This window comes from Bubalus bubalis, chromosome 6 (genome assembly GCF_019923935.1).
Source record: "Bubalus bubalis isolate 160015118507 breed Murrah chromosome 6, NDDB_SH_1, whole genome shotgun sequence".
NCBI lineage: Eukaryota > Metazoa > Chordata > Mammalia > Artiodactyla > Bovidae > Bubalus > Bubalus bubalis.
The window spans coordinates 117,476,055-117,500,545 of record NC_059162.1 but is presented as its reverse complement, the minus strand read 5'-3'; positions in this window follow the sequence as shown (position 1 = coordinate 117,500,545).

Genomic DNA, 24,491 nt, shown 5'->3' with positions numbered 1-24,491 from the left:
GTTTTAGAAAAGGCAGAGGAACCAGAGATCAAATTGCCAACATCCGCTGGATCATGGAAAAAGCAAGAGAGTTCCAGAAAAACATCTATTTCTGCTTTATTGACTATGCCAAAGCCTTTGACTGTGTGGATCACAATAAACTGTGGAAAATTCTTCAAGAGATGGGAATACCAGACCACCTGACCTGCCTCTTGAGAAATCTGTATGCAGGTCAGGAAGCAACAGTTAGAACTGGACATGGGACAACAGACTGGTTCCAAATAGGAAAAGGGGTACATCAAGGCTGTATATTGTCACCCTGCTTATTTAACTTATATGCAGAGTACATCATGAAAAATGCTGGGCTGGAAGAAACACAAGCTGGAATCAAGATTGCTGGGAGAAATATCAAAAACCTCATATATGCAGATGACACCACCCTTATGGCAGAAAGTGAAGAGGAACTAAAAAGCCTCTTGATGATAGTGAAAGTGGAGAGTGAAAAAGTTGGCTTAAAGCTCAACATTCAGAAAACGAAGATCATGGCATCCGGTCCCATCACTTCATGGGGAATAGATGGGGAAACAGTGGAAACAGTGGCAGACTTTTTTGGGGGGGGGCTCCAAAATCATTGCAGATGGTGACTGCTGCCATGAAATTAAAAGACGCTTACTCCTTGGAAGGGAAGTTATGACCAACCTAGACAGCATATTCGAAAGCAGAGACGTTACTTTGCCAACAAAGGTTCGTCTAGTCAAGGCTATGGTTTTTCCTGTGGTCATGTATGGATGTGACAATTGGACTGTGAAGAAGGCTGAGTGCCGAAGAATTGATGCTTTTGAACTGTGGTGTTGGAGAAGACTCTTGAGAGTCCCTTGGACTGCATGGAGATCCAACCAGTCCATTCTGAAGGAGATCAGCCCTGGGATTTCTTTGGAAGGAATGATGCTAAAGCTGAAACTCCAGTACTTTGGCCACCTCATGCAAAGAGTTGACTCATTGGAAAAGACTCTGATGCTGGGAGGTATTGGGGGCAGGAGGAGAAGGGGACGACAGAGAATGAGATGGCTGGATGGCATCACTGACTCGAAGGACATGAGTCTGAGTGAACTCCGGGAGCTGGTGATGGACAGGGAGGCCCGGCGTGCTGCGATTCATGGGGTTGCAAAGAGTCGGACACAACTGAGCGACTGAACTGAACTGAAAAAATAAAACCAAGCTACATCCATTGCTTTATTAAATATAAATTTAAAAGTAGTAAATATTAAGTATAGAATTGCTAGCCAATGCAGTTAGAAAAGAAACAGGGAAGAGTCTATTAGAAAGGACCAAGCAATTACTATTATTTGCAAATGATACAATTTTCTAACTGAAAAGTTATAAAAATGAGAGTTCAGTAAGCTGCCAAAATAAGTATGTAAAATCAACAAGTTCATTCTTCCGCACTGAGGTCTGTGGGCCATGAGCGGGCAATCAAATGTATTTTCAAGAGTCAAAGATCCATCCACAAGTGTCACAGGGTGAATTATCTGGAAATGTATTTGTGTGTATTCTTCTCTTGCATCTCATCTCTTCCTTGGGGGCATCCACTGCTCTGGAAAATGAGGAATAGAAATTAGGATTATTATAGCAGTAAAGCAAACTTTTCAAAAAGACCTAATATTCATTTTCTACTTGAAAAACAGGAATTTTGTATCTGCAGCAGGAAAGTAAGACTGTTGAGATAGCAAAAGGATTTCCTGAATTAATATCCCATTTTAGATACTCAAGAGGCAATTCAAGTGGTTTCATAATGTTGTTGCTGTTCAGTTGCTAAGTCATGTCCCACTCTTTGTGACCCTGTGAACTTCAGCATTCCAGGCTTCCCTGTCCTTCCCTGTCTCCAGGAGTTTGCTCAAACTCATATCCACTGAGTCAGTGATGCCATCCAACCATCTCATCTTCTGTTGCCCACTTCTCCTTTTGCCCTCAATCTTTCCCAGCATCAGGACCTTTTCCAATGAGCCAGCTCTTCATATCAGGTGGCCAAAGTATTGGAACTTCAGTATCAGTCCTTCCAAATGAATATTCAGGGTTGATTTCCTTTAGCATTGACTAGTTTGATCTCCTTGCATTCCAAGGGACTCTCAAGAGTCTTCTCCAGTATCAATTCTTTGGCTTCATAATGGTTCTATATAAATGAGACCCTACCCTGGCATGCTGCAGCCCATGGGGTCGCAGAGTGGGACATGACTGAGCAGTTGAACAACAGCAACCCTACCAAGAGATAGAACTCCCCCTGCTTGACAGAGAATGAAGACAGAAGGAGAGGAAACGGGTAGACACCAGATGGACTGAAACTCCAGCATGAAGACGAACGTGTCTGAGGCTGAGGGAATGCCGGCAGTAAGGAGAGTCTGCCTGCCTTCCTGCTTGGAGCCCCAGAAGAAAAGGCCTGGTACAGTAACCATCACAAGTAGACACATTTTTATAAGCCGAGCACCATGGCTGTGCCATCAAAGAACCCCTGCATGCCTTGTGGAAGCCAACTGGAGAATACACCATTCAGAGCCAGTGGCTGCCTCGAGCGGGTGGGCTGGGGCTGCAAGACCCATAGTAAAGGTGCAAGAGAATCCAATGCCACTGTATGAGGGGCCAATGCAGAGGGCCTCTCAGGTGCAGCGGTCAAGGTGGTCACACAGCAAAGGGCAACGGCAGGGACCACGGGGTCATGGTCTAGCACAAGAAGCAGACCAGCACTGACCCCCACAGTGCTCAGTGCCTCATGGGGGACCAAGGCGCAGGGAGGCCAGTCTGCAGCAGAGGCCAGTAGAGCTCCGGGGACCCCCAAGCACTTGCCACACACCCGCCACTAATCCTTAGTACCCGCTCAAGACAAGCAGGGCAAGGGTGATGATGCTCCAAAGATGCAGCATCTGTCTGAGTAATCCCAGGGGATGCTGGGAAACTGCTGAGATTAGTGCAGAATATGAACAAATTCACAACCCTACTAAAAATCATGTTTTATGTTGTTCATGTGGATTATACTCTAGAAAAATTTCAGTGCAAGTGTATCCAGAGTCAGATGGATACTTCATTTGGACCCAGTAATGCCGTGTGATCTCAGTGCCTACATTTGGGTGTTAAAGCCCCACTGATGCTAAGAGCTTTAATTTTTTTAATTGAGGCATAATTGACATATAATATTGATAGTATATTAGTTTCAAGTATACTGTAATCATTTTACATAACAGAAAATAAGAGGGAAATTGACAATTACACATTTATTCTCTCAACAAATATTTGCTAGACATATGCCAGGCACTAGTCTAAGTGCTTAGGATCCAGCAATGGTGAGAGAGATGGGTAGGGCAGATACAAAAATCTAGTCTGGTCTGGTCAGTCACTCAGTCATGTCCAACTCTTTGTGACCCCATGAACTGCAGTTTGACAGGCTCCTCTGTCCATGGAATTTTCCAGACAAGAATGCTGGAGTGGGGTTGCTATTTCCTTCTCCAGGGAATCTTCCCAACCCAGGGATCAAACCTGTGTCTCCTGCATCTCTTGCATTCACAGGCAGATTCTTTACCACTAGCGCCACCTGGGAAGCCCCAGACACATATATGCATACATACAGTAGATTAGGTGGATGGGTGATATACTCATTAGATAGATAAGTAGGTAGGTAGCTAGATAGAAAGATGATACACAGAATAGGCACCAAGGAATGTAGATACTTACATATAGAGTAAAATATGTAGAAACTTATATACATATATTCTTTGTTCATTTTTGATAAGTGCATATAAAAATTCGAGTGGAATAACCCTGAAAAGGGTATCCAGGGCAGGAACTGGGGAAAGTTGTCTTTCCTCGTTCTGCATCAGCTATCTTACGCCAGGAGGTCAAGCAGAGGGAGCACCATGATAAGGTGACATATAAGCTGGGCTGGTGAGGAAGGGAAGGCAGGAGCCCAGGACTCTACCTGGGGTCACGGACAAGCCGTGCACACCCATCCTGCTGGTGCACCTGTCACTGAACAGACCCCAGAGACAGGGCGGGCCCCAGGTGTGAGGGTCCCTACGCAGGAGCCTGGCAGAGATAGGGATCCGGTAGTGCCAGACGCAAGACTCAAGGAGAGGACGCCTGACGCTTGGCTACAAAGCTCTGAAGTTACAGGATGACAAAGTAGCAGCTCAGCCTGGTGGGACCCAGGGCAAGGATACAACAGCAGAGAACGTAGCAGAGCCTGGGCCCTAGCACTGATCATGGCTGGTGGGGGCAGGATTACTCAAAGAAACGATCACATTTTATTATTTTGGAAGCAAAAGGTTGAAAAAGCAATGTTCATAAAATTCTAATTTTAACAATTATCTCTAAATGTTTATGTGGGCTTAGTCACTTAATAGTGTCCGACTCTTTTCGACCCAGTAGACTGTGGCCCACCAGGCTCCTCTGTCCATGGGATGCTCCAGGCAGGAATACTGGACTGGGTTGCCATGCCCTCCTCCAGGGGACCTTCCCAATCCAAGGATTGAACCCAGGTTTCCCGCATAGAAGGTGGATTCTTTACTTTCTGAGCCAACAGGGAAGCCACTATATGTTTATAGATACATGCAGATATTTATGTATCAATATAGAGAGAACAAAATGTATAATGTTATCTGTATTATCACTTATAAAGAGTAACCATAGACTGTGCTTCCCAGGTGGCTCGGAGTGGAGAAGCCACCTGTCAATGCAAGAGATGCAGGAGACACAGGTTTGATCCCCAGGTTGGGAAGAGCCCCTGGAGAAGGAAATGGCAACTCACTCACGTATTCCTGCCTGGAAAAATCCCATGGACAGAGGAGCCTGGCAGGCCACAGTCCGTGGGGTCGCAAAAGTTGGACACTACTGAGTGACTTGGCATGCAAACGCACAAACATAGACTGTTATTTTATGTTTTGTGTGTGTGTGTGCACGTGTGTGTGTGTGTGTGTGTGTGTGTGTGAGTGTGGAGGGAGGGCAGCTATAACAAATATTACCAGTGGTTACCTTTCTGTGATTGGATCGAAGGGAGTTTTTATTTTCTTCCACATTTTCATCCATGATTTCTGCACTGCACATTCAGTTCAGTTCAGTTCAGTCTCTCAGTCCGACTCTGCAACCCCATGGACTGCAGCACACCAGGCCTCCCTGTCCATCACCAATTCCTGGAGTTTACTCAAATTCATATCCATTGAGTTGGTGATGCCATCCAACCATCTCCTCTGTTGTCTCCTTCTCCTCCTGCCTTCAATCTTTCCCAGCATTACAGTCTTTTTCAAAGAGTCAGTTCTTTGCATCAGGTGGCCAACGTATTGGAGTTTCAGCTTCAACATCAGTCCTTCCAATGAATATTCAGGACTGAATTCCTTTAGGATGGTCTGGTTAGATCTTGCAGTCCAAGGGGCTCTATAATGAACATGAATTCTGTAACAAGAAAAATGGGAATAATTATTTTTCTCACTTTTTAAGTTCAGATAAAAGCAGAGATCAGAGACACGGCCTTAAGTTTGTGTCACGTTGGAGTTGGCGAGCTCAGGTGTGTTCAGGGAGGCCCTGGCAGGCCAGGTAAGCTCGTAGGAGCTGGATAAGGCAGACCAGACCGGAAGCTGGGGTGGGTCTGTGGGAACCCAGGGAGCTTTGTGGAGTTTCAGCGTCTGCCTTCCTGACACCGAGGAACCCTTGGCTCCTCAATCTGGAAGTGCTCACTTCGGGCAGAGGGCTGGCGTTTGTCCCTGTAGTCCTCCAGCTTGGACGCTTCCCCATCGTTCCGGCAGGGGTTAAAAATGGCTTCGTGGTGATTTGTGCCTCAGAAACTGTTCTTTCTAAAGAACGGCTACCGATTCGGGTTTGCTAAGTGACTAACCCAATGGCCTGATGTATTTCTGCACGTTTATTGCTGGGCCCCGTGCGCTGCTATTCTGTCTAAACCGTTTGCATCTCCCATCCGGAGGGCCTTTCACCAATAATTTTATTTTCTTGTATGGCTCTCCGTCTAGTTTGGCATCAAGGTCACACACATACATAAGATGAAGCAGCGAGCGTTAGATCTGTTCTCTGGGACAGTTTGTTGGAACTGAGATTATGTGTTTCTTGAATATTTGGCAGAAGCTAGCTCTGAACGCCTGGGCCTGGGAGAAATCTTGTGGGCAGAACCTTTAACGACTGATTCTGTTTTCTTAACAGATGAGAGCAGGTTTTCTACTTCTTCTTTGGTCAGTTTTGGTAATTCTCATTTTTCTAGGGGGTTGACAGTTTTGTAATACATTTTCATGGTTATCCATAGCATCATCTTACTGCATTTTATCAAACATCTATATCTGTGTGTCTGTGCCCTTTTTATTCCTGTCATTGTGGTTGTTTATTTGCTTTTCTCTCTCAGTATTTCTGTCTTCCATCCTATCTTGGTCTCTCTCTCTCTGTCTCCTTCTCCCTCTCTCCTTCTCTCTCTCCCTTGGAAATGTAACCAGAAAATTTTCTAAACTACTAGTCTTTCCAACAAACCAACTTTGGCTTGTCTGTATCCCTCTAGCTCCTACACGTGTGACTTCCTTTCTTCAATTTTTTCAAGTTTTCTGTATTATTCTTTTCATCTCCATTGAATACTGTCAAGTCTTTCTTTTTTCTCATAAATGTATTCAGTGCTGTTAATTTTGTTCAAAAGGCTACTTTAACAGCATCCCACAAGTCTGGACATGTGACATTTTCATTATCACTCAGGTCTTAATACATTCTTATTTCTACTATACTTAACTTATTTATAAAAAATGTGCTTTACAAATCCAAATGGATCACTTTATGAAATTGATTGGCTTCTAACAACTGCATTGGGCAGAAAAAAGATGACCTGAATGATTCCAGATTTTGATATTTGTTGAATCTTATTTTATGACCTGATATGTGATCATGACAATGGCTGCACGTGTGTGTGAAAAGAACACGCATTCTTCACTCTTAGTTGCCACTTTCCCAATCCAGTCTAATCATTAAACCTCCTGTTGTGCTCACTCAGTCCAGTCTGACACTTGGCGACCCCTGGACTGTAGCCCACCAGGCTCCTCTCTCCATGGAATTTTCCAGGCAAGAATCTTGGAGCAGGTTGCCATTTCCTACTCTAGGAGGTCTTCCTGACCCAGGGATGCAACCTAACTCTCTCGCATCTCCTGCATTGACAGATGGATTCTTTACCACTAGGGCCACCTGGGGAGCTTCAAGTCCATACCCTTACTTTGGTCATACTGCCAGTGTAGATTGTAAACCTTTCCTTGTGATCCTGTCAAAATCTTGTTTCATATATTTCAAGGCTATGTTTTGGGGGTATATAAATGTATAAGTTTCTCCTAGTGAAATCTTCATTTTGCCATTTTATAATGACCTTCTTTGTCACAGTTAATGCTTTATTACCTTAAAGTCTATTTTAACTTTCACTGCCAATTGTTGGAGAAGGCGATGGCACCCCAATCCAGTGCTCTTGCCTGGAAAATCCCATGGACGGAGGAGCCTGGTAGGCTGCAGTCCAAGGGGTTGCTAAGAGTCAGACACGACTGAGCGACTTCACTTTCACTTTTCACTTTCAGGCATTGGAGAAGGAAATGGCAACCCACTCCAGTGTTCTTGCCTGGAGAATCCCAGGGACAGTGGAGCCTGGTGGGCTGCCGTCTATGGGGTTGCACAGAGTCGGACATGACTGAAGTGACTTAGCAGCAGCAGCAGCAGCCAATGTAATTAATAGCTTTTCTTTTCACCTGTATTTGTTTGGGACTATCTATTTCTCCACCTTTATTTTCCACCTTTATGCTTTACTTATGGTTTAAGTAAGACAAATACTTAAACCATAAGTAAAGCATAAAGTTATATGTTTTTTAATTTATCTAATCCAGCAGTCTCTGTCTTTACCCAACTAATTCAATTAACTTATTAATACATTTCTTGAGGTTACTAATCTATTTGAGTTGTTTGGCCACCTTTGTTGATGCTTTCTCTCTTCCTAGATTCTCTTTCCTTTCCTATCTTCTAGAGCAGGGGTTGATGAACTGCAGCTGACAGCTCAAATCCAGCCTAGGCCTGTTTTGTAAATAAAGTTCTGTTGGAACACAGCCATGCCCATTTGTTTAAATCTTCTCAGCATCTGCTTCCACACTGCAACATAGTTGAATAGTTGGAACAAGAACCATCCGGTCAGTCCACAGAATCAAAGCCATTTAGTATCTATCCCTTTACAGAAAAGTGCTGACCCTTGTCCTACAGGATTAGAAGGCTTTTTTTTTTTTTTTCATTTTTTTTCTTTACTGTTTTGAAGTTACAGATTCTGCTCTGTTCAGTTCAGTTCAGTTCAGTTGCTAAGTTGTGTCTGACTCTTTGTGACCCCATGGACTGCAGCACGCCAGGCCTTCCTGTCCATCACCAACTCCCAGAGTCTACTCAAACTCATGTCCATGGAGTCAGTGATGCCATCCAACCATCTCATCCTCTGTTGTCCCCTTTTCCTCCTGCCTTCAATCTTTCCCAGCATCAAGGTCTTTTCAAATGAGTCAGTTCTTTGCATCAGGTGACCAAAGTATTGGAGTTTCAGCTTCAATATCAGTCCTTCCAATGAATATTCAGGACTGATTTCCTTTAGGATTGACTGGTTGGATCTCCTTGCAGTCCAAGGGACTCTCAAGAGTCTTCTACAACACAGCAGTTCAAAAGCATCAATTCTTCGGTGCTCAGCTTTCTTTACAGTCCCACTCTCACACCCATGCATGACCACTGGAAAAACCATAGCTTTGACTAAACAGACCTTTGCTGTAACTTGTGCACTTGACTTGACAGCATCTTCAGTTCCTCCAGTCATTCATGGGGTCCTTCAAGGATTTTAGAATCTTCGGATTATTCTCCTCCCACCTTACACACTACTTAATCTCAGATACTACCTGTTTTTATACATTTAAAATGAGTCTTTAATATTATTACTGTTTACACTGTCAATCTTGTTTGGTTTACCCAATCACTTACTAAGTTATTTGCTCACCACTCTGCTTACGGCTCATTCCTTCCTTCTGGGTTTAATAATTGTGTCACTAAAGTACAGCCCTAGAAGTTGTTTTAGTGCAAATCTGTTAGTGATTTGCTTTTCTGCTGCTGCTGCTACTGCTAAGTCACTTCAGTCGTGTCCGACTCTCAGCGACCCCATGGACTGCAGCCCACCAGGCTCCTCTGTCCATGGGATTTTCCAGGCAAGAGTACTGGAGTGGGATGCCATTGCCTTCTCCAGATTTGCTTTTCACTTCTTCCTAATTCTTATAAGACAGCTTCATTAAGTAAAGATTTCAATTTCCTTAAATACTTGGAAGATATAACTTTACTGGTGATTTGCTTTTCACTTTTTCCTAATTCTTATATGACAGCTTCACTAAGTTTTGGAAGATATAACTTTACTGTCCTCTGGTTACTGTTGTACTGTCCTCTAGTTACTGTTGAGAGGTGGTAGTCAAATTAATTGGCGTTGTTTTTCAGGTAAACTTTTACTTCTGGCTATTTTTAAGGTATTCTCTTTGTCTTTGGTGTTCTTACATAACTCACTGTTATATGAGTTATATATCCAGATGTAAATTTCCTTTTATCTACTCTTGTTAGAACTGTTGTTTCCCTGAATCAGAAAGTCCAGAAATACCCCCAGTTTGGGGGAAATTTGGTCATCACCCCTTTGGACACTGGCTCGCCCCCTCCTGCTTTGTTCCCTGCGGAATCGCTGCTGTGTTCCCTGAACCTCCGTGGCCTGTCCTCCGTCCTGTTTATGCCACTGACATCTCTTTATCTCCGTGAGCTCAGATGGATCCTCCACTTTGCTAATTCTCTCTTTACTTGTGTCTAATCTGCTCTTTAACCTAATCATTCTTGGTTTGTTAAATTTCATGCTCTATATTTTTTAATTCTTAAAAGTTCTCTTCTGTCTTTTAAATTTTTCTTGTCTTTTGTTTTCCATTACTGGTGGCTTGTTTTTTTTCTCATTTTTAAAAATTTTCATTGTGTCATTAATCTTAACTCTTTTATAATCTCTATTTAATGCTACTGTTTCCTGAAGCCCTCAGTGATTTAAGCCTATTGTTTGCTATGTGTATGAACCTACTCACATCTTATTTTTCTCCTCAGATCAGTGTTTCATCTTCACTGGGGTTTATCTGTAAGAATTCCTTTTGTCCATCACAGAAGTTTTGTATTTTCTCCTGGCAGGTATCCCAGAGGTATTATGAGCCCAGGGTTAATTTTACCCTAATCTCTCATACTGGGGCTCCACACCACTCAAAGACAACCACTGATTACAAATCTCCTGGGCAAGCATTTTCTCTCTTCAGAATCAGACCAAGGGTGACAGCCTGTCATCCCCCTGGGCCAACAGCTGGATTTTTCCTGGTCCACCTATTTCTGGTCTGACTCCTCTCTTCAGGAGAACAGGATGACCCTCAGATCCAACCTCCAGCTTCTTACGAGCACAAAGGTTCGTCTCCTGTGTCTGCACAGCCATTAAACAAATCAGGAGTTTAAAAGGCACATGAAATAACCACTGTTCTCATCGTTGCCACCCCGGTGTCTGTCCACAGCACAGCTCCGGCATCAGTTCCCACATATTTCTGGTCTCCTTTCCCTTTTTGCTTTGGGTCCTTATGAAAGATACCTTCAGTGAATGGTGTCTATAATATTTGTTATACTTTAGCTGACATTCCCAGGCATTTTGTATCAAGCTGTCATTCAAGTTCTCTGATCCACCAGATTTCATCAGAGATATAAAATATATTTTAAGGTTAAAGTCCTTTAAACATTATAAAGTAGACTCTAACATCCAGATTAATTTATCTCTAGTTTAATCATAGAAAAACAACGTGGATGGGCCTAGAGATTGTCACACTGAGTGAAGTAAGTCAGGCACAGAAGGACAAATGTCATAGGCTGTCACTTACATGTGGGATCTAAAACAATGGTACAAATGAACTTATTTATAAAATAGACATGGAGCCGCAGATGTGGAAAACAAACGTATGGTCACTAAAGGTGAAAGGGGTGGGGGAGAAAAAACTGGGAGATTGGGGTTGACATATGCACACTCTGCTCTCTCTGCTCTGCTAGGTTGAGCTGCTGCTGCTGCTGCTAAGTCGTTTCCGTCGTGTCCGACTCTGTGCGACCCCATAGACGGCAGCCCACCAGGCTCCCCCGTCCCTGGGATTCTCCAGGCAATAACACTGGAGTGGGTTGCCATTCCTTCTCCAGTGCATGAAAGTGAAAAGTGAAAGGGAAGTCACTCAGTCGTGTCCAACTCTTTGCGACCCCATGGACTGCAGCCTTCCAGGCTCCTCCGTCCATGGGATTTTCCAGGCAAGAGTACTGGAGTGGGGTGCCAATGCCTTCTCCGCACTACTACACATAAAACAGATAACTAATAAGAACCTACTGTATAGCACAGGGAACTCTATTCAGTACTCTGTAATGACCTACTGCTGCTGCTAAGTCACTTCAGTCGTGTCCAACTCTGTGCGACCCCAAAGACAGCCTCCCAATGGGAATAAAATCTAAAAAGGAGGGGACATATGTCTATATATAACTGACTCACTTTGCTGTACAGCAGAAGCTAACACAACATTCTAAATCAGCTATATTCCAATTTAAAAATTAAAAAAGAAAACTACTTCAAACCTGAAAAAAGAAATGTGACTTAGGGAAAAGGGTCTCCCACATTATGAGCAGTCTTCCTCATCCTGTTCCTAGGCCCCTCTTTGCTGCACAATCTTGCCAGTAAGAGTTTTCTCTCATCGTGACTTCTTAGAGAGGGATGGGGAACATGAGGAAATAATCTCCTTAGGTTAGTGAACATCTCAGATGCCAAAAAAAAACAGTAATGGAGGAAATAGAACCCCCATTTCTAACAAGGTGGCAATCTCCGATCTCTCACGATGCTAGAATGTTGCCCTGTTTCCAAAACACCAGAGATGTTTGTTCCTGATGAACCCTGTGTGTGCGTGCTCAGTCATGCAGTCGTGTCTGACTCTTTGAGACCCCATGGACTGTAGCCCACCAGGCTCCTCTGTCCATGGGATTCTCCAGGCAAAAACACTGGAGTGGGTTGCCAGTCCCTTCTCCAGAGGATCTTCCCATCCCAGGGATCGAACCCAGGGCTCCTGCATTGCCAGTGGATTCTTTACCAGCTGAGCCACCAGGAAGCCCCTGATGAAGCCCTGCCTCCACACGAAAGTTCTCTCCAGCACCTTGGTCATAATGATGGTGTTTAATTAGCAGTATCTTTACAGTTTAAAATGCACTTCAACCCACGTTATCCTATGACCATCTTCTTCTCAGGAATGAAGAGAATGAAGCTCAGGGGTGACCAAGTGCTTGCCCTCAGGCAGCGCCAGGAGCTGACTATTTTTAGAAAAAAGAAAACCGTATTCCTGTGTCCTTGTGAGTAAGGATAGGAGCTGGACTCCACCCCACATCCACACCCACTGTCACACCACCACAGACACACCCTCCAGGAGCTCAAGCAACCTCAAAAGTTAAACCAAACAGCTTTTAAAGTCTTTTCCTAAAATGGAAATTGTGTACTTTCTAGCCAAGTGATGCTCAGCCAAGGGCAGATCGTCTAGAGCTTGGAAGGAAACAAGAAGAGGGCGAGAGGTGTCCAGGAGCTGGGAAGCGGGTCCGAGACGGTGAGGTTGGAGGAACCGTATATTGCATCAGGCAGGGGTCCAGACCTGTGGCTGGCACCTGTGTCTCGGGCTGTTCGGGTGCAGGGAGAGGAGTCTCCCTTTTGACAGGGATGTGGGGAGCTGCTGTGAGTTCCCCTGCCTTCCCTCTGCACTTCCTTCTTGGCAGTAATGCTTGGCACTGGACATACCTCAGTATGACCAAACCCCACCTCTGCAGGGATGCACTCAGATTGCTCCTTGAGGAGAAAGAGCTCTTGGCTTCCAATCAGGGCTTTCACTGCTTGAGTCACAGCTTCCTGGCTTTGCCCCATCGCAGACTGACAGGAAGTTGGCCGTGGGGGGCTGCCCACCAGTCCCTTTGCACCTCACCGGCCACGGGACAGGGCTTGACCGATGGAGGGACCGAAGCCCAGGGCTGTCAGACCAAGAGGTTGGCAGAGGTGGACAAGCGGGGGACATGCCCCCTCCCCGGTCTGCAGACGAGTGAGCCAGGAAACTGCAGGGGGTCCGGGAGTTTCCCTACAAAGTGGCGGTTGCTGGCTGGTTTTCCTCAGGTATCGGGACACAAAGCAGGAGTGGTGGGTCCAAGTATGAGGCATCAAGGACGGGCAGGCAGCCAGTGGGTCGCCAGCACGGGAGGGCCAGCATGAGCAACTGCTGGTGCACATATGTGTCGCCCTTGCAAGGAATTCTGTGCTCATCTTCCTGGCTTGATTTCACGCTCCCCCAAAGGGGGCTAGGGTAACGGCATGGAGACCCTGCAGGGTCCCTGTGCCCCTCCAGCCCAAGCTGTCAGCTAAGCATGAACCCTCCGTACTCATCCAAACATTCATCCCCCTGTCCACCCACCCTTCATGCAGTAGACGCCGGGGTACCACTGGAGCCAAGGACAGGGGTACATTTGTGGGTTAACCTGGGTCCCGAACTTGGGCCAGTTGTTTGATCAAGAGGAGAGCCCCCACCCTCCCTGCCATGGCCAGGTTCAAGCCCCGCTCAAGCAACTTGCATGCCCCCATCCCCTGTGGGGCGTGTGTGCATGCTAAGTTGATTCAGTTGTATCCAACTCTTTGTGACCCTGTGGACTGTAGCCCACCAGGCCCCTCTGTTCATGGGATTCTCCAGGCAAGGATACTGGAGTGAGTTGCCAGGCCCTCCTCCAGGAGATCTTTCTGACTCAGGGATCAACCCCAAGGCTCTTATGTCTCCTGCATTGGCAGGTGGATTCTTTACCACTGTTACCACCTGGGAAGCCCCAACCCTCTGCCAACTCTCTCCAAATCTGCAACCACCAATAAAAAGGAGGAGAAGGGCTTTGTGAAATAGACCAGGCACAGAGCCTGACTTGGAGGCACTCACAAACAGGAAGACCAGAAAACAGTGGCAGAGGGGGAGCAAACTAGGTTCCCAGCCCTCCGTGGACATTGAGATCCCACAGGCTCAGGACAGGCTTTGAACCTCGACGAGCCCCTTGCGTGGTGATTAAACTAACTTTCTGGAGTTACTATGGGATCAGAGGGAAATGACTATAATGGGATTCAAGGCTGTACATCCCTAAAGTAATTTCAAGAGAAACCCAAGCAGAACGGGCAGAGGAAGGGCAGCCTCCGTCAGATGTGGGCCTTCTGTGAGGTCCCAGGGAGGCACGTGTCTTTGAGTCTGCAGGTGGGAGCCGGGGAGACCAGGTCTGACTTCACTGGGGCCAAAGTAAGACCGCCAAGCTGGGGCCACTCTGGACCACGCCTCTTCCCCAACCCCCACCCCCCCCAACCTCCCGCTTGTCCCAGCACCCTGCAGCAGCATCCGGTGGCCGTGGCCAACCCTCCCCTCCGAGGGGGCCTCCCAGCGTTTCCAGGTGGGAGGAAGATGCCGGTTCCCCGTGGGCTCGCGCAGAGCTCGCTCCAACAGCGTCACCCGTGCCAGGGCGGCTTCCCTGCGCATTCTTGGCAGGCCGGGGCGGCTCATCCTGCCGCATCATACATGTGGGCCCCATTTGTGGGGGCGGGGGGGCACCGCGCTGGGGTGGCTGTGGGGACTGGGTTTAAACGTTTCCACCTGAGAATGCGAGGAAGTACCCCCTAAAGTGATGAAAGGGAGCAGAGAGCACGGGGCTGCGCCTGCCAAGAGAAGGGGCTGGGGACCCTGGCGGGAGGGCAGGAGGGTCCTCTGGAGGCAGCCACACAGGGCTGCACCCGAGACCCCCCAGGGAGAGGCTGGCAGTGGGGACAGCGGGGGACAGGGCTGTCTGGGCACCAGGTGCCCCCCTCCATCGCGGGTGCAGGCTGGCTCTCCGGGCATCCTCCACTGCTCTGGGTCCCCTCAGGGAGGAGGTTGGCCTGGGGGCGGCCGACAGACCCTCAGACACGCCAGGTCCCTGTCCCAGCTGCTGCCACCTCCGTGGCTGCCCGCCCATTGCTGTGTTTCGGGCAGTGAGCGGGCCCTGTGGTGGGCATGGAGCCCTACCCGGAATGTGCCTGGGACCAGTGCTTCCAGACAAGCCAGCCGAAAAGTGGGAGGGTGGGCGGGCTGCCCCACATCAGGGCGGTCAGGCCCCGACCAGCTTCAGCCCGCGAGTGCCCCCCACAGCCCTCCCTTCCACAGCCCCAGAGGCCCAGCGAGTGTTTATCGCAGACCGGGGCCTGCCGTCCAACGGCTTATATTTGAAACTAAACCAGCAAGGGGCAGGAAGGAGCCAGACCCTCCTGGGTCTCGCCACAACTGGCACCTGGGTTCAGGCCTCGCTCCACCAAGGCCACGACCTCCAGAAGCAAAGCGCCCCCCACCCCAGCAATGGAGCCATGGCAGGGAGGGCCGTGGCTTCTCGGGGTGTCTCACCATCCCCAACCCAGGGCCAGCCCTTCCTGGAGGGCCCTCCGTGCGTCTCTGCATTCCCTATTTCTTCCGGGCAGAATGGGCCCATCAACCTTTTCCCATCAACCCCTGCCCCTCTTTCCCAGTTCCATCAAAACTACCATCGGGGCTCCAGTCTATCTGGGCTCAGAAGACTAGCAGCACGCTGAGACTAGAAGGCTCTGGTCTTCTCTACTTTGGTGGCTGGGCCGTTGCCAAAGCTAAAACAAACAGGCAAAGATGTACTGGCCTGTCGCGAAGGGCTCACAAAGTGCTGGTCACCCCAGTGACGGGGGTACCAGCAGGTGCCCCGTTTACAGACAGGGTGCAGCGAAAGGAAGGGTCAGAAAAGACCCCAGGAGGGCCTGAGGTGGGTAATAATGGTGGCAGGTGTGGGTGGGGGACCCAAGAGACACTGCATGACCAGGTGGGACATGGGGAGGGTCTGGGGTGACTCTGGCTCCTGGGGGGTCAGGGGGAGTTTATTTAAAGGAAAAATGAATTTGGTTGGGGGATTGACAATGTGGGGGCATTTGCAGGCCTCAGGGGAGCTGTCCCACTGAGGACACGATGTGCCGGGCTGGGGCTCAAGGGACCAGGCTCGGGACACCCAGGCTGGCCCTGCAGGCAGAGGGTCGGGTGGGGAGGGGGCCAGGTTCCCCTCCAGACAGCCCCACGAGGCCTGGGAACTGCCCCCGGACTTTGAGTTTGAAAGTCGAGGGGAGAGGGGTCGGGGAGGGGTTGGGACTCACCTTCAGCGTCCCCCGCCAGACTCGGCCAGTCCAGGGTGGGGCAAGCAGGCTGGGACCCCTGTGAGGAGTCAGCCTCGGGGGCTGTGGGTTCCGCTCCAGTGGAAGCGCTGCAGAGGAGCCCTTGGCAGAGGACATCCTCTCGGGAAGGAGACCCCCGAGGAGCAGCCCGGGCACAGGGGAGCCTGGGAGGCTCCCAACTCTGAGGAGTCTCCCAGAGGAAAGGCCCTGAACTTCCAAGAACGGGTTTTCCCTTTGAAAAAGAAATTTTAAAAAGTTTAAAAAGGAAGAACTTCTACTAAGGGAAAGGGCTCTGCTCACTCTCCAGGCATATAGTGTGGAGAAGCAGGAGGTTGTGGGGGGGCGGGGGGTGCTGCATGCAGGAAGGGGAGGCTGGGGGGGGCGGCGCTGGATCCTGAGAAGGGGAGGCTGGAGGGGCATTGGATGCTCAGAAGGGGAGGCTGGTGGGGGGGTGTTGGGTGCAGGAAGGGGATGCTGGTGGGCGCTGGATGCTGAGAAGGGGAGGCTTGAGGGGTGCTGGGTGCTGAGAAGGGGAGGCTGGGGGAGCACTCGGTGCTGAGAAGGGGAGGCTGGGGGAGCAGCGCTGGGTGCAGGAAGGGGAGGCTGGGGGGCCCTGGGTGCAGGGCCACAGAGCCCCCAGCACAAGAAGCTGCCCGGCGCTGGCTCAGGGCCGCCTGCTGACTGGGGCTTTGAAAAACAACTTCCTTTCAATAAATGTGAACAAAAGTTTGGACCTATCTTCAAAGTGATGAGTTATGCTGAAAATATGTTCCTGTGAACTGGGGGAATGGGTCCTTCCTGGCGTTTGGCATTCAGCAGAGTTTATAAATAACTGCTCAGGTCCGCTTGGGTTACTGCCTGCCATGGGAACCGCAGCGCGCCAGTGGGGGGACCTGGACCCCCGAGCAGATGTAGTCCATCAGGAGGTGGAAGGAGCCGGCCCACCGCCCGCCAGCCTCCGAGAAGGCCGGGCCTTGCCCCAGCCTCCGTTCCTCGCTGAGCAGGAAGGCGGACCCCCGGACCAAGACCAGCTCCCCCGTTTGCATTTTGGGGGAAAAAAGGAAGCGATGTCTTGTACATGTGGTTTCCATCGCAGAGGAAAGTAAAAACATGTGCCTGCGTTCTAGCGGACATGGCCCTCGTTATTTTAATGAGAAAGCCCGTAATTAGGGGCAAGAGTAAAAGAGAAGCACCACCCGCCTCTCTCTGGTGTCCGCTGTCCACACCTCGTCCCCCGAGGAACCCAGCGGCCCCTGATGCCCCGCTGGTCTCCATCCTTCGACCTGCCCTTCAACCCAGGTGAAGGAAGGGCAGCCAGGAGAAGACAGACCTTCCAGCCCCAACAGTTCTCATCTCGATGTGGAAGGTGCAGCCCAAACAGTTCATTTGTCAGCGTTTAAACATCATTATAGCATTAACAGCCTCCTTCAATGCCAAAGAGCTGGCTTTGCGCGCCTATAAATTAGAGTACATCAAACTGGAGTTTATTGAGTCTCCGCCAATCAGAAGTAAAACGTCCATAACTTTTTACAATTCTCTGCATTCTTCCAATCATATTAAAATATTTATTTGTACCCTGCATGATATATATAAACGTTTTATTAAGAACATTTGAAAGCTGGCTCTTTAAACAGAAAAAGAGATATAGTGCACACGGGCGGGGACGGCCGGGGTGCAGCCTGTCCGGTCGGTTTCATGGGGGGAAACTGCTCTGATTGGATTTGCAGGGATTATTAGCAAGAACACACAGCTGGGCGGGCAGCCTGCTATTTATTTATGGCTGCTCCCCTTCCCAAGCCACTTCCCTTCGAGTCCCTGTTTGTCTCCTCTGGTTCGGTGCTGGGACTTTATTCCAAGGGGAGCAGAGTACCCCCACCTCAGCAGCTGCCCACGAGCTGCTGGTCACCCAGAAAGCAGGGCGCAGAGGGGCCCAGGACACTCCCGCAGCCATCATCCTGGGAGAAGAGGGTCGGGGCAAGCTGGGCTAGGAGCCCCAGACCCCCACATTTGCCCCCACCCTTTCCTGCCTATGTGAACGTCCCCTCCCTGAATCTCGAACACCATCCATCCTCTCCACCAGTCCCAGATGGTGACCTGCCTGGAGTATCCTTCCATGTCAGCTGCATCCCATCAATACCCACTTCAAGGCGCCAGAACCTCCTCTGTTGCTAACATGAAAGGCCAAGTTCTCAGGGATGGGCCACAGCCCAGCAGAAGGCCGCTGAGGCCTTGGCAAACCTCTGCCTCCCGGTTGAGGAGTGACGCCACCACCGAGAGTGCCTCCTGTTTACGGCATGCTGACACGTGCTGAGCCCTGAAGGAGCACCGTCCCCACGGCCCCCGCTGCAGCCGCCATGGGAAGGCCTCTAGCTGCCATGAGGGATGAGAGTGGTTGAAGGTCTTGGCCAAGGCATCACAGTGCTCCAGGCAGACCAGTGCCAAGGCCTGGCTGGTGACCACAGCTCCCCACTGCCAAGCATCACAGCAACTCCTGGAGAGCAGAAGGGCAGACTGGCCCACGGGTGGGGCAGAGTGGGGAGGCCGTGGGCAGGCCGGGGGCAGCCACGCAGGGCTAGACAGCAGCAACAGGGAAGGAGGTCTGCTTCCCAGGCACGCCCCTGCCTGCAGAGAGTGCCCCAGCATGGAAACCCATTCTTGTGAGCAGGTCCTCCGCCACGAGAACAGACCTCACCACGCACAGTGGCTCCGGGAGGGCTGGAGACTGACTTCTTGTTCCCATCATGTCTAAGGCAGGTGTTTCTGGTCTGCCGACACGCTGGTCCTCCAGGGATTCAGGGACCAGCCACCTTCATCCCCACCGTGGGCCTCGGCATAATGCGCACCCCCAGCACAGAGAGGAGAAAGAGGCTGGGGGTCCAGGGGCCAGGCCTGGGAGGGGCACCCAAGCCTCTGCTGCTCTCCCTGGGCTAGAACCCAGCCCCACAGCCACATCTGACTGCAATGGCAGATGGAAATATAGTTCAACTGTGTGTCCAGGAAGAAGGGGCAAACGTGGGTGAATGTCACCATCTCAGCTGCAGGACTCTTCCCATGTAAGAACTCCAGAGGAAGGTTTGGCTGCTCAGTGATGCCTCCACAGACAAGGCTCTGTCTGTCACTTCCAGACATCATCCCGTCAAATCAGCTGTTGCCCTCATGCTGGTTTCTTCCTGGCTGCAAGTGGCTGCTGAAGAACCAGACATCACATTTGCATTCCAGCCAGGAACAAAGGGGGAGCGGTGGGGAATGGCAGCAACTGCATCTGCTTCCTTTTGTAGGAAAGCACATAAACTTCCCTGGAAACCCCTTCAGCACGTAAAGTTTCACCGGGTCGCATGGCCTCTCCTACACAAAAGCGAAGCTGGGAAACCAGGGACCAGGACTCCTACAGTTGCCCCAGGCTGACGGTGTTCCCTGTCAGGGATGAAGGGGAATGGGGGTGGGGTGGGTCATTGGGAAGACAGACCTCTGCATAATGCTGGCATGGTTGAATACTGCCCCCAAATCCGTGTCCACCCAGAACCTCCAAACACGACTTCCTTCAGAAGTAGAGCCCTGCACGTATAGTTTGCTTAAAACCTTGAGATCTAACTAGTTAAGGGGTGGGGACCTAACACAGGCTGGGTGTCTGGAGGCTCCATGGACCAGAAGTAGCCCTGGAGCAGAGTTGGGAGCTAGTCCTAGAAGGGCCAGAAGTTGTATGTGGTTGAACCACAGCTCAAACCTTGCTCTCAGTCTTCAACCAAACAGGATAATTTTTGATAATACAAACAAAACACAGAGTCCATTCTCATCCGCAGGGAGTGGGTCCTGTCGTCACGCGCCTGGTCCCAGCATTTTCATTGACCAATTCACGACCTGTTTTACGTGTGTCTCTGTGTAAAGGCCCCTTACTTAATACGTGCAGTTGGTTCACTAGTGTTGAAGTCACAGGCAACCACACTATATCTCAGGGCTGAACCAAGCTTCTCTAACACTTACTTTCCCCAGAAGGCACACCTAACTTTTGTGCCCTTAGGAACCCAGAAAGTTCTTCTGGGTTAGACTAGGGGCCATTTTAAAGAGCAAAATCATCAACAAAAAAGCCCAAAAATATGAAAAATGTAGTACTGAGTGGGTCGCGAAAAGGACACTTGTTTACAGGGTCAGAGCTGAACCAAGAAGGCAGAATGTTTCCTGCTTTGGGCTCAGCTGAGAAAGAGATGCAAAGAGCATCTCAAAGTATAGGCTGCTCCGCACGTGTCCACGATGTCTCGAAAGCACGTGGGCATCGGCCTGCGGGCCACAAATACGTTTCAGCAAACAGGCTGAATTGCAAATATGGAATCGGCAAGTAACAAGCATCGATGATACTGGTTTGGTTTGGTTTTGTAAACTTTTTCTTCTACATTGGAGTGTAGCTGATAGCAACATTGTCATAGTTTCAGGTGGGCAGCAAAGGGACTCAGCCGTAGGCATGTATCCCTGCTCCCCCAGCGCCCCTCGCATCCAGGCTGCCACGTAATATGGAGCAGAACTCCCCGGATGTTGTTGTTGTTGAGTCGCTCAGTCGTGTCCGACTCTTTGCAACCCCATGGACTGCAGCACTCCAGGCTTCCCTGTCCATCACCAACTCCCGGAGCTTGCTCAAATCAGGTTCCCATCTAGCCATCTCATCCTCTGCCGCCCCTTTCTCCTTCTGCTTTCAATCTTCCCCAGCATAAAGGTCTTTTCCAACGAGTCCGCATCAGGTGGCCAAAGTATTGGAGCTTCAGCTTTATCATCAGTCCTTCTAATGAATATTCAGGACTGATTTCCTTTAGGATGGACTGGTTTGACCTCCTTGCTGTCCAAGGGACTCTCAAGAGTCTTCTCCAGGACCACAATTTGAAAGCATCAACTATTGAGGGCTCAGCCTCCTTTATGGTCCAACTCTCACATCCATACATGACTACAGGAAAAAAACCCACAGCTTTGACTATAGGGATCTTTGTCGGCAAAGGGATGTCTCTGCTTCTGAATAGGCTGTCTCGGTTTGTCATAGCTGTCCCTGGATGATACTATTATATAAAGAGTTTGAACAGCTTCTGCTCTGCACAGGTGCCAGAGGGCCCTCTGGCTTTGGGGAGAAATCCAGTAGAATCCACCCAATGACCACAAGCTTGGAATCAACCGGCCCAGCCATAATCGAAGCCAGAAGCCATCAGTCAACCTCTGGTCTGCAGAACCCCTTGCATGTTTCTCATCCAATTAAGCTCTTTTCATGTTAATCAGCCACTCACTCCCACACCACATGAGACAGCTGCCTGTTCCCAGAGCTGAGCAAGATCAGAATGGCAGCAGGATCTCCGTCTGGGACTGAGAGCACCGATGCAATCTACTGACCACCAAGGAAGAACTGGTCCCCGCAGAGGTGGTCTTTGCATTTTTAATAGGTTTGGGGGAACGGGAGGGTTCCAGGGACAGGCAAGGGCTCTCTCTCCAGTTACACAATGTAGTTTACTAGTCGGTTTCAAGTTGTGAAGGTTTTGGAGGTTTGGGAAATCAGAGCTGTGCAATCACAACTCAAACTATAAAATGAAGCAAAGGAAAAGCAATCAACTGATTAGTCTTGTTGTCCCCCTCAAAGGTCGACTAACACACACCAGATTTTGTGCAGGACATAGGTTTGCTTCTTTGGGGACTGGTCAGTTTAGTTCCTAGTCCTTCGAGGAGTTTCTCTGGCCTCTTGTAAAGGTTTCAGCATGCATATCAGAAAGAAGGCTGTGAAGACAGAATTCATGAAACTGAAACAGGATTTTCACCCCAGAAAGTGCCAGCCAGCTGGGGTGTGGTCTCAGCCAGGCAGGCCGTTCTCTTGGGTATGCGGGCACCGTCCTCTGGGCCCATCTTGTCACCCATGCTGCCTTTTGCATGTGACTGTCAAAAAACAAGCAAAGATGCTCTGCATTCGTAAGGATGGTGGAAATGGCTGCTGTATTCATCAATGGTAAGGGCGCAAAGTATTACTTTTCTGCTGAATGGTGTTGTTCAGTTGCTCGGTTGTGTCTGATTCTTTGTGACCCCATGGGCTGCAGCATGCCAGGCTTCCCTGTCCATCACCAACTCTTGGAGCTTGCTCAAACTCATGTCCGAGTCAGAGATGCCATCCAACCATCTCATCCTCTGTCATTCCCTTCTCCTCCTGCCTTCAATCTTTCCCAGCATCAGGGTCTTTTCCAATGAGTCAGCTCTTCTCATCAGGTGGCCAAAGTATCGGGGCTTCCGCTTCAGCATCAGTCCTTCCAATGAATATTCAGGGTTGATTTCCTTTTAGAATGACTGGGCTGAGCTCACTGTCGTCCAAGGGACTCTCAAGAGTCTTCTTCAACACCACAGTTCAAAAGCATCAATTTCAGCACTCAGCCTTCTTTATGGTTCAACTCTCAAATCCATACACAACTACTGGAAAACCACAGCTTTGACTATTCAGACCTTTGTAGGCAAAGTAGCGTCTCTGCTTTTTAAAACACTGCCAGGTTGGTCATAACTTTCCTTCCAAGGAGCGAGCGTCTTTTAATTTCATGGCTGCAATCACCATCTGCAGTGATTTTGGAGCCCAAAAAAATAAAGTCTGTCACTGTTTCCATTGTTTCCCCATCTATTTCCCATGAAGTGATGGGACCAGATGCCATGATCTTAGTTTTCTGAATGTTGAGCTTTAACCCAGCTTTTTTACTCTCCTTTTTCACTTTCATCAAGAGGCTCTTCAGTTCCTCTTCACTCTCTGCCGTAAGGGTGGCGTCATCTGCATATCTGAGGTTACTGATATTTCTCCCGACAATCTTGATTCCAGCTTGTGCTTCATCCAGCCCATCAGTTCACACGATGTACTCTGCATATAAGTTAAACAAGCAGGGTGACAATATACAGGTTTGACATACTCCTTTCCTGATTTTGAACCAGTCCTGTTCTGAATAGTCTGGCAATTAATTTTAAACCCTTGAAAATATACCCATGATCCCTCATACCCCTCAGGATGGCTACTATGAAAAGATCAGAAAAATGGGGAGAATACAGAATCTTTGTCTACTGTTGGTAGGAATGCAAAATGGTGCAACCATTATGGAAAATGTCACAACAGTTCCTCAGAAAGATTAAAAATAGAACTTCAAGATGATCCAGCAACTCTGCTTCTGAGTATATACCCCAAAGAATTAAAACCAGGAGTTCAAAGAGAGATTTGCACACTCGTGTTCATAGCAGCATTATTCACAGTAGCACAAGAGGTGAGAGTAGCCCAAGGGGTCCATTGACTAATGAATAAGTGAAATGGTCCATCCATACAATAGAATACCATTCAGCCTTTAAAAGGAAGCGAATTCGGATACATATGTGGATGAACCTTGAGGCTGTTACACGAAGTGACATAAACCATCCCAAAAGGATAGATCCTGTGTGATCTGCCTCTGAGAGGTCCCCAGAGTGGCCAGATTCATAGAGACAGAACCTAGACGGTGGCTGTGAGGGGTAGGGAGGCAGGGGCTGGGGCGTTAGTGCTTAACAGGGAGTTTCAGTTCTGCAGGATGAAGAGGGCTCTGGAGAGGGTGGTCAGGGCTGGAGAACAATGTGCAATGGGTTTTGGTCCACTGCACTGCACGTTTAAGAACAGTGAACATGGGTGGCAGAGCACAGGGAGCGCAAATCAGATGCTCTGGGACAACCTAGGGGGTGGGATGGGGGGCGGAGGCGGGAGGGAGGCTCACGAGGGAGGGAACATGTGTGTGCTTCTTGCTGATTCACGTTGATGTGTGGCAGAAACCAGTACAACACTGTAAAACAATTATATTCCAATTAAAAATAAGTTTAAAAAAAGAATGCTGAATGTGGGACTTCCCTGGGTCCAGGGGCAAAGACTCGGTGCTTTCATGGCAGGGCCACAGATCTGATCCCTGGTGCAGGAGCTAAGGATCCGGCATGAGGCGCAGTGCAAGCAAAACAGAAGAAGCATGGTAGACATGGTAAATTTTATAGTGTTCTACCACAATCTTATGTACATGCCAGTGGTTTGACCTCGTATTTCCACTTCTAGTCTGTTCTTTCACCTGATTAACCTTCACTCATGTTCTTATCAATACTATTATAGCACAAAGAAAAAGAAAAAAATCAAATCTAAATATTCAATAATAAAGAGTTAATTTGAATTCTGGGTAAGCATTAAAAATAATGCTATGAAAATATATCCAGTTTT